Here is a 17,371-nt window from a genome sequence, read left to right as displayed (position 1 = left end):
AAACAGTATTTCGATTCACAATTGAAAACATTGTCTAAATCAATTAGTGATGATATTGAGGTAAAGTATGTTAGTAGGTCGTTGTTTGATCAGAAATTAGACGAATTGAAGACATTATGTGAACAACAAAGTAAAAACAATAGTTTAAAACATGTTGATACAGATTTGCTAGAAACTAAATTGAAAGAATTAAAAGACTAAGACAAAGGCACAAACTAAACTTAACTTTATTAACAGGCAAGATTATAATTTGAAAGTAGTTGATCTAGAAACAACATTCAATATTATTTTTGCTGAGGTGCAAAAGAAACTTGATGAAAAAAATTTAGCTTCTCACCAAAAGCTAAAAGATGACATTATGCAGATGATTATGAAAGGTGAAGATTTTCAGAAATATTTAAATGAACAGTTGTTCAACTTTTCATACTATTTGATTGCACAATATGTCAAAAAGAGGTACATCTTTGACATGAGTGAAGCTGTACAACATAATTTGAATTCTGATCAGGTGCAAGAGTTGTTTTTGAAAAGAATGTTCAGTGATAGGCGACCAAGTGATGCAGGAAAAAAAAGAAAAAAATATGACTGGGAAATAGATTAGTAGTAGTAGTGTAGTTTGAGAGTTTAGTGCTAGTAGTGATATCTGTGATTTTAAAGATTTTAAATGTGGGGATATTTTTAATATGCTAATCAGGTTGGCACCACTTAATTGCTGAAGCAGGTGTTAGGATGACTGGGGCAGATGTTTTTGACAGTTGCAAACACCTGCTACAACAAATATGGCCGTTGGGGGCACTTCCTGGGTAGGGGAACCTCTTCCCTATTGGTTGGGGGCAGGGACTTTGGTGGGGGATGACTGGGGCAGATGTTTTTGACAGAACACCTGCTACAACAAAGATGGCCGTCGGGGGCACTTCCTGCCTCTTCCTATTGGTTGGGGCGGGGACTTTGGTGGGGGACAGAATGGCCAACACTAGGGAAGGGGGGTGGAGGGACGCCATTTTGGCCACGCCCTCTCGATTCCTATTGGCTGGGGGCGGGGCCAAAATGGCGGACTGGGAGGGGGCGTGGCCACGCCCCTCGATTCCTATTGGCTGGGGGCGGGGCCAAAATGGCGGACTAGGGCAGGGGGGGTGGAGGGGGAGGCCACACCCCTCGATTTCTATTGGATAAGCAGCTCTCTCAAAACACCACTACTCTTATTCATGCGACGCAGAACCTCTACATTAGTAGTGACCTTATCTTTCCAAGAGATCTGCAACATCCTCCTGTACAGCCACATTTCAAAGGCCTCCAGCCTTTTAGAAAGTTCTTGTGTGACTGTCCATGTTTCAACTCCATATAGCAAGACAGTGAACACATAACATCTCAAGAAGCGGACCTTTGTGGCAAGAGTTATGTTGTGATTTTTAAATAAGGCACTCATTTTAACAAATATTGCTCTTGCTTTTTCTATTCGGCACTTGATCTCTTGTGCATTATCCAAATTTTCATTTATTATAGTTCCCAAGTATGTGTAGTGCTTTACTCTTTCTATTCTTATGTTATTGACAGTGATATGGACATTATTGGATTCTCCCTTACTAACTATTTAAAGTTTTGTCTTGTTGACATTCAATTCTAGTCCATATCTAGCACTTACTTGTATGACTTTGTTTAAAAGTGCCTGAAGTCCTTCCAGTGTATCTGCAAAGATTATGGTATCATCTGCTTATCTGATATTATTGATACACAGGCCATAAAGGGATATGCCTTCTTCTATGTCTTCAAGTGCTTCCCTGAAGATGAATTCAGAGTATAAATTAAAAAGGATGGGTGGAAGAATACATCCTTGCCTCACTCCTCACTGAATACTTATCTCTTCTGTATGTCTCCCTGTATTTTGAGTACTGCAGACTGGTTCCACTACAGGTTTATTATTATGTCAATTGTTCCTGAATCCATTCCAATGTTTCTGAGTATGTCTACCATCTTCTCGTGTATTACCCGATCGAATGCCTTCTTATAATCTATAAGGCATGCAAATATGCTGCAGTTAACATCTCTGCTTTGTTGAAATAGTACTTGCACACAAAAAAGGGCTTCCCGTGTACCTACAGCATTCAAGAAACCAAACTGATTCAGTGCTATCTGTTCTCCACACAGTTTGTATATTCGTTTATGAATTATCTTCAGAAACAGCTTCAATACATGGCTCATCAAGCTGATGGTGCGATAGTCATCACAGGTCTTGGCACTTGATTTCTTTGGTAAAGTCACACATCAAATATTATGGGTTTTGTGATTCCACATTTTATTTTGTTGTTGATATTACATTCAGTGGCCAAAACAACAATAGTTCCATACTAACTAACTGGAAAAATTCAATAGGGGGGATACCGGGCAATTTTTCAATTTTGGCTCATCTTCTTTCAACCTGCTATAATCCCAGACCTAACCCAACAACCTTCATGATCAAAAAAACAATCAAAGTCACAAAATCTTTTGCCATAGGATGAATTATGGATGCTTCCTCTGTTTGACAAAATGCTCACCCACAGCTCTGTATTGAGGTATACTTTCTGGATTATCCTATAGTGATGAAATGTCACAATGGAGAATTCTCAAGTCACTCTTGAGTCTGGACTTGTAACCTTTTTATTTCAATAATATTATGCAGGCTCTTCAATTCTATCAAAAATTTCATTTCAAATCAATTATTACATGAGTGTTATCATTGCATTAGAAGAAAGATACTGTAGATGTTATGAGTTACAAATAATATAAATTATGATCATTCAGCTTTTCAGGTTGGCAACTGCTAAAATTCAAAGTGTAACTGAATTCTCATGACAACAGCAGATCAGAGCTGTCTGTATCTGTATCTTGTTTCGAACATTGTTAAGAATTGAGTATTTTTCTCCAGTTTTCTATACTGTGGACAGAATATTATTCCTTGTGATTTTTTGACTCTGATATCTGAAGATTCTTCAGTGGTTCTTTGACACTGATATCTCCAGATTCTCCAGTGGTTTTCTACTGTGTTATAGTTTAAGGTTGATATTTTTAGAAACACTTTAGTATTTCAGAGGTACTGTTCACTACTCCACTATGCACCCACCCACTAAATGGGTAGTTTACATTATCCACTCATGGTATTCACATAATAGATGTAGCCTAATCAGTACCTCAATGTCAACTAACTGTTCTACATTTCTAAAAAAGGCACTTTTTCACATTATTTTAGTTCATAAAATTATTGGAGTTGACAGACCTATCCTACCTAACCTACATGAAACACCCCTGAACTAATTAAACAGCTTTCACCCATACAGTTGTAAAAGACAATTGGGTTGTAAAGACAGAGGCTGCTACCCAAACCTATACAGTTGCACCCTACTCAACCTACTCTACATATCCCACACTACCTGACCTCATTTTTTTTAAAAACAATCTCAAGAGTCAAAATTTGAAAAATTCTCAGCCAAACTGGGGCATGTGACAACTCTAAATTCCATCAGAAAGTTTCTAGGAGTTCCAGCAAGCATTGGTAAAATTATGGATTTTTCGAAATTTCCATTTTGGGGGTCGATGATGCCCCCCTCAATTTCTGAAAAATTAGGGGGGAATGGCTCAAATTTGAATCCAAGCTCAATGGACTCAGCAAATCCTAAAACATTGTCTTGCATAGACGTAACATCGATTTTGTCAAAAGGGGGCCTGGCCCCCTCATTGTTTTAGGAAAATTTTCTAGAAAAAAAAGTGTGAAATTCCCAGCCAAAAATTTTTGATTAAAGGGTGGAGCGGGGGGGGACCCTCATATACAGTGCTGGTCATAGATCACATTTACAGGTTCTTTTATGCTCAAAATCGAATTTAGCAGCCGAAAAAAACATCAATCCCAAAAAATAAACCAAAAAAATGCAAAAGGGGTGGTGGAAGGGTGATTTTTCGATTTTTTGTCAATTTTGGCTCATTTTCCAGGATTGTTGCAGCCAAGAATTGACTGTCTCTGTATTTTTCACATCAGTTTTCAATGATGAAATCACTTACCCTACTGTCTATGCTGCTGATAGTGTATCAGAAGCCCCAAAATTACATCCAGGGGGTACTCGAGGGGGTTGTGTGTTTATTGGCAATTTTGAAAATATCTGCAGTTACACTAGACGGTATAATGATGTTATAATATGTCAAAAGATGATCTGAAAAAAATAAAAAAATATAACAAATCAGATATTCTACTTTGAGGGCTACCCAGGCACCCCTCAATTTTTCCACCTTTTCATTGGTTAATTTTATAGCAAAGTCAAGAGGAACAATCTTATTCAGCACATTAAAATGAGGTCATTCATCATCTCAATCGACTCAGAAGATCTCAAAACATTGCCTCGCATAGAAGAAACATTGATTTTTCCAATAGGGGGCCCGGCCCCCTCATTTTTTTAGAAAAAAAGTGTGAATTACCCAGCCGAAACTGTGGATCTCACAATTTCATAAATGATATCATTTGGAAGGGGACCAGAAATTAACCACAGAAAAATTGTCCAATTACTAAATTTTCGATTCTAGGGGTGAGTGGGGGGGACCCTCATATACAGTGATGATCATGGATCACATTTACTGGGTGTTTTATTCTCAAAATTGAATTCTGCTGCAAAAAAACATGACTCCCGCGAAATCCAACCAAAAAAACAATATGGATGGAGGGAAGGTGGTTTTATTGATTTTTGTTAATTTTGGCTCATTTTCCAGGATTTTTGCAGCCAAGATATGACTGTCTCTGTATTTTTTACATCATTTTTTGATATTGGAATCACTCAACCTTCCGTCTCTGCAACTGATATTGTATCATAAACCCCAAAATTACATCCAGGGGGCACTCGAGGGGGCTGTGTGATTATTGGCAATTTTGAAAAATCTGCAGTTACACTGGACTGTGAGATGATGTTGACATATGTCGAAAAATGATCAAAAGTGAATAAAAATAGCAAGAATAACAGATTATTGATCCTTCTGGACCCCGCCAATATTTTCAACTTTTGAACCGCACATTTCACAGCAAAGTGCAAAGGAAATTTTTTGTTCAGTGCCTAAACATTACTTGATCCCAACAATGAAATCTCGACCGTGTTCCAGGGGGTATGAGGGGGAATGAGATTATCATAAGTTTTCTTGTAATAAAGATTTGGAAAATTCCCAGCCAAACTGGGGCTTGTGACAATACTAACTTTCATAAAAAAGTCTGTGAGAGTACTAGCAGGCATCAGGAAAATCATTGATTTTACAAAATCTCCATTTTTAGGGTCAATGATGCCCCCCTCAATTTTTGAAAAATTGAGGAGGGGAATCGCTACAGTTTCAAATTCCAACTCAATCAACTCTGGAGATCCTTAAACATCACCTTGTACAGACACATAGATTTTCACGATAGGGGGCCTGGCCACCTCATTTTTTTGAGAAAATATTGAAAAATCTGCAGTCACACTAAACGGTATAATGATGTTAGAATATGTCAGACAATAATTAAAAGTGATGAAAAAAGGAAAAAATATGATAGAATTTACCTTGGGAGGGACCAAGGACCCCCTCAATTTTTTCAACTTTTCAATGCTTGATTTCAAAGCAAAGTCAAGAGGAACAATCTTACTCACCACATTGGAATAAGGCTATTTATCATAAATGAGAACTGGATAGATTGAACTGATGGTGTATCATCAGGACAAAAATAAAATCCAGGGGGCACTTGAGGGGGGTAGTGTGATTTTTGGTAATTTCGAAAAATCTGAAGTCTTACTGTACTGTGAAATGATGTTGACATATGTCAAAAAATGGTCAAAAGTGATTAACAAGTGAAAAAAATAGCAGAAATAACCAATTTCACCTTTGGGGGCTTCCTGGACCCCCCCAATATTTTCAACTTTTGAAACGCACATTTCTCAGCAAAGTGCAAAAGAAATCTATTGTTCAGTGCCTCAAGATTTTTCAAAATTTCCTTTTCAAAACTTGAACCCAGCCTATACTCTACCTGGCCTACCAAACCAATCATACCAACCCTACCCTATCCATCCTTCTTTAACCACCTACCTTTTCAACCCTCTATCAGTCAATTCACTTAAACTACCCCACTTAAGCCACCCTACATAAAATATGCTATTCAACCTACTCTATTGCACCCTACTTCAACTACTCTAACTCTACTCTAAGTACTCAACCTACCCCACACTATATAACTCACTGAACCCAAGCCACCCTACCTGAAATAATCTACCTTAACTATTCAATCAACTATCCTATCCAGGAGAACTATGGATTTTTCGAAATTTTCATTTCAAAACTTGAACCCAGCCTATACTCTACCTGGCCAACCAAACCAATCCCACCAACCCTACCCTATCTATCCTACTTTACTCAACCTACCTATTCAACCCTCTATCAGTCAATCAACTTAACCTACCCCACCTAGGCCACCCTACATAAATTATGCTATTCAACCCACTCTATTGCACCCTACTTAATTTACTCTACCTACCCCACCCTACACAACTCACTTAACCAAAGCCACACTACCTGAAATAATCTACGTGAAATAATCTACCTAAACTATTCAACCTAATCTTGACAACCAAACCTACCCTACCCAATATAACCTGCTTAATCTACCCTACCTAACCCACCTTATCAAAAAATACTACCCAACCTAAGCCACCACCCTACCATAACTAGCCTTCTTCTTCTTAGAGTGCCTATCCGGTTCGGATGTTGGCGACCATCAATGCAATTTTGACCCTGTTGGTTGCAATGCGAAAAAGCTCAGCGGATGATTTGTCATACCACTGCCTCAGGTTTGCCAGCCATGATGTTCTTCTTCTTCCTCGGCCTCGCTTGCTGTTAATTTTGCCTTGGAGTATTTGCTGCAGCAGTGTGTATCTCTTCTCATTCCGCATGATGTGACCCAAGTACTGTAGCTTGCGACTTTTTACTGTGTTCATGATTTCCGTCTTATTATTCATGTGATGCAGAACCTCTACATTAGTAGTGACCTTATCTTTCCAAGAGATCCGCAACATTCTCCTGTACAGCCACATTTCAAAGGCCTCCAGCTTTTAGAAAGTTCTTGTGTGACTGTCCATGTTTCAACTCCATATAGCAAGACAGTGAAGACATAACATCTCAAGAAGCAGACCTTTGTGGCAAGAGTTATGTTGTGATTTGTGAATAAGGCACTCATTTTAACAAATATTGCTCTCTCTTTTTCTATTCGGCACTTGATCTCTTGTGCATTATCCAAATTTTCATTTATTATAGTTCCCAAGTATGTGTAGTGCTTTACTCTTTCTATTCTTATGTTATTGACAGTGATATGGACATTATTGAATTCTCCCTTACTAACTATTTAAAGTTTTGTCTTGTTGACATTCATTTCTAGTCCATATCTAGCACTTACTTGTATGACTTTGTTTAAAAGTGCCTGAAGTCCTTCCAGTGTATCTGCAAAGATTATGGTATCATCTGCTTATCTGATATTATTGATACACAGGCCGTAAAGGGATATGCCTTCTTCTATGTCTTCAAGTGCTTCCCTGAAGATGAATTCAGAGTATAAATTAAAAAGGATGGGTGAAAGAATACATCCTTGCCTCACTCCTCACTGAATACTTATCTCCTCCGTATGCTCTCCCTGTATTTTAAGTACTGCAGACTGGTTCCAGTACAGGTTTATCATTATGTCAATTGTTCCTGAATCCATTCCAATGTTTCTGAGTATGTCTACCATCTTCTCGTGTATTACCCAATCGAACGCCTTTTTATAATCTATAAGGCATGCAAATATGCTGCAGTTAACATCTCTGCTTTGTTGAAATAGTACTTGCACACTAAAAAGGGCTTCCCGTGTACCTACAGCATTCAAGAAACCAAACTGATTCAGTGCTATCTGTTCTTCACACAGTTTGTATATTCGTTTATGAATTATCTTCAGAAACAGCTTCAACACATGGCTCATTAAGCTGATGGTGCGATAGTCATCACAGGTCTTGGCACTTGATTTCTTTGGTAAAGTCACACATCAAATATTATGGGTTTTGTGATTCCACATTTTATTTTGTTGTTGATATTACATTCAGTGGCCAAAACAACAATAGTTCCATACTAACTAACTGGAAAAATTCAATAGGGGGGATACCGGGCAATTTTTCAATTTTGGCTCATCTTCTTTCAACCTGCTATAATCCCAGACCTAACCCAACAACCTTCATGATCAAAAAAACAATCAAAGTCTCAAAATCTTTTGCCATAGAATGAATTATGGATGCTTTCTCTGTTTGACAAAATGCTCACCCACAGCTCTGTATTGAGGTATACTTTCTGGATTATCCTATAGTGATGAAATGTCACAATGGAGAATTCTCAAGTCACTCTTGAGTCTGGACTTGTAACTTTTTATTTCAATAATATTATGCAGGCTCTTCAATTCTATCAAAAATTTCATTTCAAATCAATTATTACACGAGTGTTATCATTGCATCAGAAGAAAGATACTGTAGATGTTATGAGTTACAAATAATATAAATTATGATCATTCAGCTTTTCAGGTTGGCAACTGCTAAAATTCAAAGTGTAACTGAATTCTCATGACAACAGCAGATCAGAGCTGTCTGTATCTGTATCTTGTTTCGAACATTGTTAAGAATTGAGTATTTTTCTCCAGTTTTCTATACTGTGGACAGAATATTATTCCTTGTCATTTTTTGACTCTGATATCTGAAGATTCTTCAGTGGTTCTTTGACACTGATATCTTCAGATTCTCCAGTGGTTTTCTACTGTGTTATAGTTTAAGGTTGGTATTTTTAGAAAATCACTTTAGTATTTCAGAGGTACTGTTCACTACTCCACTATGCACCCACCCACTAAATGGGTAGTTTACATTATCCACTCATGGTATTCACATAATAGATGTAGCCTAATCAGTACCTCAATGTCAACTAACTGTTCTACATTTCTAAAAAAGGCACTTTTTCACATTATTTTAGTTCATAAATTATTGGAGTTGACAGACCTATCCTACCTAACCTACATGAAACACCCCTGAACTAATTAAACAGCTTTCACCCATACAGTTGTAAAAGACAATTGGGTTGTAAAGACAGAGGCTGCTACCCAAACCTATACAGTTGCACCCTACTCAACCTACTCTACATATCCCACACTACCTGACCTCATTTTTTTAAAAACAATCTCAAGAGTCAAAATTTGAAAAATTCCCAGCCAAACTGGGGCATGTGACAACTCTAAATTCCATCAGAGAGTTTCTAGGAGTTCCAGCAAGCATTGGTAAAATTATGGATTTTTCGAAATTTCCACTTTGGGGGTCGATGATGCACCCCTCAATTTCTGAAAAATTAGGGGGGAATGGCTCAAATTTGAATCCAAGCTCAATGGACTCAGCAAATCCTAAAACATTGCCTTGCATAGACGAAACATCGATTTTGTCAAAAGGGGGCCTGGCCCCCTCATTGTTTTAGGAAAATTTTCTAGAAAAAAAAGTGTGAAATTCCCAGCCAAAAATTTTTGATTAAAGGGTGGCGCGGGGGGACCCTCATATACAGTGCTGGTCATAGATCACATTTACAGGTTCTTTTATGCTCAAAATCGAATTTAGCAGCCGAAAAAAACATCAATCCCAAAAAATAAACCAAAAAAAAGCAAAAGGGGTGGTAAAAGGGTGATTTTTCAATTTTTTGTCAATTTTGGCTCATTTTCCAGGATTTTTGCAGCCAAGAATTGACTGTCTCTGTATTTTTCACATCAGTTTTCAATGATGAAATCACTTAACCTGCCGTCTATGCTGCTGATAGTGTATCAGAAGCCCCAAAATTACATCCAGGGGGTACTCGAGGGGGTTGTGTGTTTATTGGCAATTTTGAAAATATCTGCAGTTACACTAGACGGTATAATGATGTTATAATATGTCAAAAGATGATCTGAAAAAAATAAAAAAATATAACAAATCAGATATTCTACTTTGGGGGCTACCCAGGCCCCCTCAATTTTTCCACCTTTTCTATGGTTAATTTTATAGCAAAGTCAAGAGGAACAATCTTATTCAGCACATTAAAATGAGGTCATTCATCATCTCAATCGACTCAGAAGATCTCAAAACATTGCCTCGCATAGAAGAAACATTGATTTTTCCAATAGGGGGCCCGGCCCCCTCATTTTTTTAGAAAAAAAGTGTGAATTACCCAGCCGAAACTGTGGATCTCACAATTCCATAAATGATATCATTTGGGAGGGGACCAGAAATAACCCACAGAAAATTTGTCCAATTACAAAATTTTCGATTCTAGGGATGAGTGGGGGGGACCCTCATATACAGTGATGATCATGGATCACATTTACTGGTTGTTTTATTCTCAAAATTGAATTCTGCTGCCAAAAAAACATGACTCCTGCGAAATCCAACCAAAAAAACAATATGGGTGGAGGGAGGGTGGTTTTATTGATTTTTGTTAATTTTGGCTCATTTTCCAGGATTTTTGCAGCCAAGATATGACTGTCTCTGTATTTTTTACATCATTTTTTGATATTGGAATCACTCAACCTTCCGTCTCTGCAACTGATATTGTATCATAAACCCCAAAATTACATCCAGGGGGCACTCGAGGGGGCTGTGTGATTATTGGCAATTTTGAAAAATCTGCAGTTACACTGGACTGTGAGATGATGTTGACATATGTCGAAAAATGATCAAAAGTGAATAAAAATAGCAAGAATAACAGATTCCACCTTAGGGGTCCTCCTGGACCCCGCCAATATTTTCAACTTTCGAACCGAACATTTCACAGCAAAGTGCAAAGGAAATTTTTTGTTCAGTGCCTAAACATTACTTGATCCCAACAATGAAATCTCGACCGTGTTCCAGGGGGTATGAGGGGGAATGAAATTATCATAAGTTTTCTTGTAATAAAGATTTGGAAAATTCCCAGCCAAACTGGGGCTTGTGACAATACTAACTTTCATAAAAAAGTCTGTGAGAGTACTAGCAGGCATCAGGAAAATCATTGATTTTACAAAATCTCCATTTTTAGGGTGAATGATGCCCCCCTCAATTTTTGAAAAATTGAGGAGGGGAATCGCTACAGTTTTGAATTCCAACTCAATCAACTCTGGAGATCCTTAAACATCACCTTGTACAGACACATAGATTTTCTCGATAGGGGGCCTGGCCACCTCATTTTTTTGAGAGAATATTGAAAAATCTGCAGTCACACTAAACGGTATAATGATGTTAGAATATGTCAGACAATAATTAAAAGTGATGAAAAAAGGAAAAAATATGATAGAATTTACCTTGGGAGGGACCAAGGACCCCCTCAATTTTTTCAACTTTTCAATGCTTGATTTCAAAGCAAAGTCAAGAGGAACAATCTTACTCAGCACATTGGAATAAGGCTATTTATCATAAATGAGAACTGGATGGATTGAACTGATGGTGTATCATCAGGACAAAAATAAAATCCAGGGGGCACTTGAGGGGGGTAGTGTGATTTTTGGTAATTTCGAAAAATCTGAAGTCTTACTGTACTGTGAAATGATGTTGACATATGTCAAAAAATGGTCAAAAGTGATTAACAAGTGAAAAAAATAGCAGAAATAACCAATTTCACCTTTGGGGGCTTCCTGGACCCCCCCAATATTTTCAACTTTTGAAACGCACATTTCTCAGCAAAGTGCAAAAGAAATCTATTGTTCAGTGCCTCAAGATTTTTCAAAATTTCCTTTTCAAAACTTGAACCCAGCCTATACTCTACCTGGCCTACCAAACCAATCATACCAACCCTACCCTATCCATCCTTCTTTAACCAACCTACCTTTTCAACCCTCTATCAGTCAATTCACTTAAACTACCCCACTTAAGCCACCCTACATAAAATATGCTATTCAACCTACTCTATTGCACCCTACTTCAACTACTCTAACTCTACTCTAAGTACTCAACCTACCCCACACTATATAACTCACTGAACCCAAGCCACCCTACCTGAAATAATCTACCTTAACTATTCAATCAACTATCCTATCCAGGAGAACTATGGATTTTTCGAAATTTTCATTTCAAAACTTGAACCCAGCCTATACTCTACCTGGCCAACCAAACCAATCCCACCAACCCTACCCTATCTATCCTACTTTACTCAACCTACCTATTCAACCCTCTATCAGTCAATCAACTTAACCTACCCCACCTAGGCCACCCTACATAAATTATGCTATTCAACCCACTCTATTGCACCCTACTTAATTTACTCTACCTACCCCACCCTACACAACTCACTTAACCAAAGCCACACTACCTGAAATAATCTACGTGAAATAATCTACCTAAACTATTCAACCTAATCTTGACAACCAAACCTACCCTACCCAATATAACCTGCTTAATCTACCCTACCTAACCCACCTTATCAAAAAATACTACCCAACCTAAGCCACCACCCTACCATAACTAGCCTTCTTCTTCTTAGAGTGCCTATCCGGTTCGGATGTTGGCGACCATCAATGCAATTTTGACCCTGTTGGTTGCAATGCGAAAAAGCTCAGCGGATGATTTGTCATACCACTGCCTCAGGTTTGCCAGCCATGATGTTCTTCTTCTTCCTCGGCCTCGCTTGCTGTTAATTTTGCCTTGGAGTATTTGCTGCAGCAGTGTGTATCTCTTCTCATTCCGCATGATGTGACCCAAGTACTGTAGCTTGCGACTTTTTACTGTGTTCATGATTTCCGTCTTATTATTCATGTGATGCAGAACCTCTACATTAGTAGTGACCTTATCTTTCCAAGAGATCCGCAACATTCTCCTGTACAGCCACATTTCAAAGGCCTCCAGCCTTTTAGAAAGTTCTTGTGTGACTGTCCATGTTTCAACTCCATATAGCAAGACAGTGAAGACATAACATCTCAAGAAGCAGACCTTTGTGGCAAGAGTTATGTTGTGATTTGTGAATAAGGCACTCATTTTAACAAATATTGCTCTCTCTTTTTCTATTCGGCACTTGATCTCTTGTGCATTATCCAAATTTTCATTTATTATAGTTCCCAAGTATGTGTAGTGCTTTACTCTTTCTATTCTTATGTTATTGACAGTGATATGGACATTATTGAATTCTCCCTTACTAACTATTTAAAGTTTTGTCTTGTTGACATTCATTTCTAGTCCATATCTAGCACTTACTTGTATGACTTTGTTTAAAAGTGCCTGAAGTCCTTCCAGTGTATCTGCAAAGATTATGGTATCATCTGCTTATCTGATATTATTGATACACAGGCCGTAAAGGGATATGCCTTCTTCTATGTCTTCAAGTGCTTCCCTGAAGATGAATTCAGAGTATAAATTAAAAAGGATGGGTGAAAGAATACATCCTTGCCTCACTCCTCACTGAATACTTATCTCCTCCGTATGCTCTCCCTGTATTTTGAGTACTGCAGACTGGTTCCAGTACAGGTTTATCATTATGTCAATTGTTCCTGAATCCATTCCAATGTTTCTGAGTATGTCTACCATCTTCTCGTGTATTACCCAATCGAACGCCTTTTTATAATCTATAAGGCATGCAAATATGCTGCAGTTAACATCTCTGCTTTGTTGAAATAGTACTTGCACACTAAAAAGGGCTTCCCGTGTACCTACAGCATTCAAGAAACCAAACTGATTCAGTGCTATCTGTTCTTCACACAGTTTGTATATTCGTTTATGAATTATCTTCAGAAACAGCTTCAACACATGGCTCATTAAGCTGATGGTGCGATAGTCATCACAGGTCTTGGCACTTGATTTCTTTGGTAAAGTCACACATCAAATATTATGGGTTTTGTGATTCCACATTTTATTTTGTTGTTGATATTACATTCAGTGGCCAAAACAACAATAGTTCCATACTAACTAACTGGAAAAATTCAATAGGGGGGATACCGGGCAATTTTTCAATTTTGGCTCATCTTCTTTCAACCTGCTATAATCCCAGACCTAACCCAACAACCTTCATGATCAAAAAAACAATCAAAGTCTCAAAATCTTTTGCCATAGAATGAATTATGGATGCTTTCTCTGTTTGACAAAATGCTCACCCACAGCTCTGTATTGAGGTATACTTTCTGGATTATCCTATAGTGATGAAATGTCACAATGGAGAATTCTCAAGTCACTCTTGAGTCTGGACTTGTAACTTTTTATTTCAATAATATTATGCAGGCTCTTCAATTCTATCAAAAATTTCATTTCAAATCAATTATTACACGAGTGTTATCATTGCATCAGAAGAAAGATACTGTAGATGTTATGAGTTACAAATAATATAAATTATGATCATTCAGCTTTTCAGGTTGGCAACTGCTAAAATTCAAAGTGTAACTGAATTCTCATGACAACAGCAGATCAGAGCTGTCTGTATCTGTATCTTGTTTCGAACATTGTTAAGAATTGAGTATTTTTCTCCAGTTTTCTATACTGTGGACAGAATATTATTCCTTGTCATTTTTTGACTCTGATATCTGAAGATTCTTCAGTGGTTCTTTGACACTGATATCTTCAGATTCTCCAGTGGTTTTCTACTGTGTTATAGTTTAAGGTTGGTATTTTTAGAAAATCACTTTAGTATTTCAGAGGTACTGTTCACTACTCCACTATGCACCCACCCACTAAATGGGTAGTTTACATTATCCACTCATGGTATTCACATAATAGATGTAGCCTAATCAGTACCTCAATGTCAACTAACTGTTCTACATTTCTAAAAAAGGCACTTTTTCACATTATTTTAGTTCATAAATTATTGGAGTTGACAGACCTATCCTACCTAACCTACATGAAACACCCCTGAACTAATTAAACAGCTTTCACCCATACAGTTGTAAAAGACAATTGGGTTGTAAAGACAGAGGCTGCTACCCAAACCTATACAGTTGCACCCTACTCAACCTACTCTACATATCCCACACTACCTGACCTCATTTTTTTAAAAACAATCTCAAGAGTCAAAATTTGAAAAATTCCCAGCCAAACTGGGGCATGTGACAACTCTAAATTCCATCAGAGAGTTTCTAGGAGTTCCAGCAAGCATTGGTAAAATTATGGATTTTTCGAAATTTCCACTTTGGGGGTCGATGATGCACCCCTCAATTTCTGAAAAATTAGGGGGGAATGGCTCAAATTTGAATCCAAGCTCAATGGACTCAGCAAATCCTAAAACATTGCCTTGCATAGACGAAACATCGATTTTGTCAAAAGGGGGCCTGGCCCCCTCATTGTTTTAGGAAAATTTTCTAGAAAAAAAAGTGTGAAATTCCCAGCCAAAAATTTTTGATTAAAGGGTGGCGCGGGGGGACCCTCATATACAGTGCTGGTCATAGATCACATTTACAGGTTCTTTTATGCTCAAAATCGAATTTAGCAGCCGAAAAAAACATCAATCCCAAAAAATAAACCAAAAAAAAGCAAAAGGGGTGGTAAAAGGGTGATTTTTCAATTTTTTGTCAATTTTGGCTCATTTTCCAGGATTTTTGCAGCCAAGAATTGACTGTCTCTGTATTTTTCACATCAGTTTTCAATGATGAAATCACTTAACCTGCCGTCTATGCTGCTGATAGTGTATCAGAAGCCCCAAAATTACATCCAGGGGGTACTCGAGGGGGTTGTGTGTTTATTGGCAATTTTGAAAATATCTGCAGTTACACTAGACGGTATAATGATGTTATAATATGTCAAAAGATGATCTGAAAAAAATAAAAAAATATAACAAATCAGATATTCTACTTTGGGGGCTACCCAGGCCCCCTCAATTTTTCCACCTTTTCTATGGTTAATTTTATAGCAAAGTCAAGAGGAACAATCTTATTCAGCACATTAAAATGAGGTCATTCATCATCTCAATCGACTCAGAAGATCTCAAAACATTGCCTCGCATAGAAGAAACATTGATTTTTCCAATAGGGGGCCGGCCCCCTCATTTTTTTAGAAAAAAAGTGTGAATTACCCAGCCGAAACTGTGGATCTCACAATTCCATAAATGATATCATTTGGGAGGGGACCAGAAATAACCCACAGAAAATTTGTCCAATTACAAAATTTTCGATTCTAGGGATGAGTGGGGGGGACCCTCATATACAGTGATGATCATGGATCACATTTACTGGTTGTTTTATTCTCAAAATTGAATTCTGCTGCCAAAAAAACATGACTCCTGCGAAATCCAACCAAAAAAACAATATGGGTGGAGGGAGGGTGGTTTTATTGATTTTTGTTAATTTTGGCTCATTTTCCAGGATTTTTGCAGCCAAGATATGACTGTCTCTGTATTTTTTACATCATTTTTTGATATTGGAATCACTCAACCTTCCGTCTCTGCAACTGATATTGTATCATAAACCCCAAAATTACATCCAGGGGGCACTCGAGGGGGCTGTGTGATTATTGGCAATTTTGAAAAATCTGCAGTTACACTGGACTGTGAGATGATGTTGACATATGTCGAAAAATGATCAAAAGTGAATAAAAATAGCAAGAATAACAGATTCCACCTTAGGGGTCCTCCTGGACCCCGCCAATATTTTCAACTTTCGAACCGAACATTTCACAGCAAAGTGCAAAGGAAATTTTTTGTTCAGTGCCTAAACATTACTTGATCCCAACAATGAAATCTCGACCGTGTTCCAGGGGGTATGAGGGGGAATGAAATTATCATAAGTTTTCTTGTAATAAAGATTTGGAAAATTCCCAGCCAAACTGGGGCTTGTGACAATACTAACTTTCATAAAAAAGTCTGTGAGAGTACTAGCAGGCATCAGGAAAATCATTGATTTTACAAAATCTCCATTTTTAGGGTGAATGATGCCCCCCTCAATTTTTGAAAAATTGAGGAGGGGAATCGCTACAGTTTTGAATTCCAACTCAATCAACTCTGGAGATCCTTAAACATCACCTTGTACAGACACATAGATTTTCTCGATAGGGGGCCTGGCCACCTCATTTTTTTGAGAGAATATTGAAAAATCTGCAGTCACACTAAACGGTATAATGATGTTAGAATATGTCAGACAATAATTAAAAGTGATGAAAAAAGGAAAAAATATGATAGAATTTACCTTGGGAGGGACCAAGGACCCCCTCAATTTTTTCAACTTTTCAATGCTTGATTTCAAAGCAAAGTCAAGAGGAACAATCTTACTCAGCACATTGGAATAAGGCTATTTATCATAAATGAGAACTGGATGGATTGAACTGATGGTGTATCATCAGGACAAAAATAAAATCCAGGGGGCACTTGAGGGGGGTAGTGTGATTTTTGGTAATTTCGAAAAATCTGAAGTCTTACTGTACTGTGAAATGATGTTGACATG

The 17,371-nt window shown here is 37.7% G+C and overlaps 1 protein-coding gene across 1 annotated transcript in view; it reads left to right on the top strand.

Moving 5' to 3' along the window:
• The window catches only part of LOC120354543, a 52,952-nt gene that overhangs the window by 11,579 nt on the left and 24,002 nt on the right, over positions 1-17,371 (top strand). The gene's annotated exons all lie outside the window — the stretch shown is intronic.

The sequence above is a fragment of the Nilaparvata lugens genome, chromosome X (genome assembly GCF_014356525.2).
Source record: "Nilaparvata lugens isolate BPH chromosome X, ASM1435652v1, whole genome shotgun sequence".
NCBI lineage: Eukaryota > Metazoa > Arthropoda > Insecta > Hemiptera > Delphacidae > Nilaparvata > Nilaparvata lugens.
This window is presented reverse-complemented; position numbering and strand designations above follow the sequence as displayed.